Genomic DNA, 1,074 nt, shown 5'->3' with positions numbered 1-1,074 from the left:
AACCAAGTAATACAATTTAAAAATTAAGAACTGTTATGTTTTTCCTAGTTTCCAGTGAAATGAGCTGAATAGACATCTCTCAAAAGACAATATACAAATAACCAACAGATCCAGGGAAAAGTGCTCAACATCACTAATCATCAGCAAATCAAAACCACAATGAGGTATCACCACATACCAGGTAGAACAGCTACTGTCAAAAAGACAAAAATAAATGCTGCTAAAGATGTGGAGAAAGGAGAACTCTTACACACCAGGGGTGGGGGTATGTAAGTGGGCGCAGACATTATGGAAAACAGTACGGAGGTTCCTCAAAGGGCTAAAAACAGAATTCCCATGATCCACCACTAGGATACATCCAAAGGAAAAGAAATCAGTACACTGAAGAGGTATCTGCACTTCCATTTGACTGCAGCACTATCCGTAACAGCCAAGGTCTGGGATCATGTCCATCAACAGATGAATGGAAAAGAAAACAATGGAATACTATTTAGCCATAAAAAATAACAGAATTCTGTCCTTTGGGGCAATACAGATAAACTTGGAGAACATTATGTTAAGTGAAATAAGCCAGGCATAGAAAGATAAATACCAGGTCAGATGTATTACATTACACTCATGCCTGTAATCCCAGTGAGAGGCCACAGCGGGAGGATCATTTGAGTCTACATGTTCAAGACCAGAGTGAGCAACATAGCCAGACACCATCTCCACAAAATACAAGATAAACTGGCTGGGCATGGTGGTATGCACTTGCAGTCCCAGATACTACAAATTAATTTTTCAACTGTTGAAAGCTGTCTTCAACCCAATATAGACATTTTGGAGCAAGTCACTGAAAAGTTCAGATGTTTAACACAACTCATGAACAAGGTTAACAAAGCACCCCCCCCCAACCCATACAGGCAATCCCCAAGTTATGGACATCCGAGTCACATATGACTCGCAATTACAAACACTATACAAATTATTCAGAGTACAATAGATTCCTGTGAAGTCCTATGAAATGCCATCAGTCCCTGGTGAGGTGGTAGACTGTCAGTAGCCTAATTTTTTTTTTTTTTTTTTTTTTTT

The 1,074-nt window shown here is 39.3% G+C and overlaps 1 protein-coding gene across 1 annotated transcript in view; it reads right to left on the bottom strand.

The window, feature by feature from the left end:
* The window catches only part of SRP68 (signal recognition particle 68), a 46,566-nt gene that overhangs the window by 18,185 nt on the left and 27,307 nt on the right, over nucleotides 1–1,074 (bottom strand). The gene's annotated exons all lie outside the window — the stretch shown is intronic.

This window comes from Otolemur garnettii, unplaced genomic scaffold, assembly GCF_000181295.1.
Source record: "Otolemur garnettii isolate 467f Iridium unplaced genomic scaffold, OtoGar3 scaffold00018, whole genome shotgun sequence".
NCBI classification, from domain to species: domain Eukaryota; kingdom Metazoa; phylum Chordata; class Mammalia; order Primates; family Galagidae; genus Otolemur; species Otolemur garnettii.
Note: the sequence above shows the minus strand (reverse complement) of the source record. Positions and strands in the feature narration are given on the sequence as shown.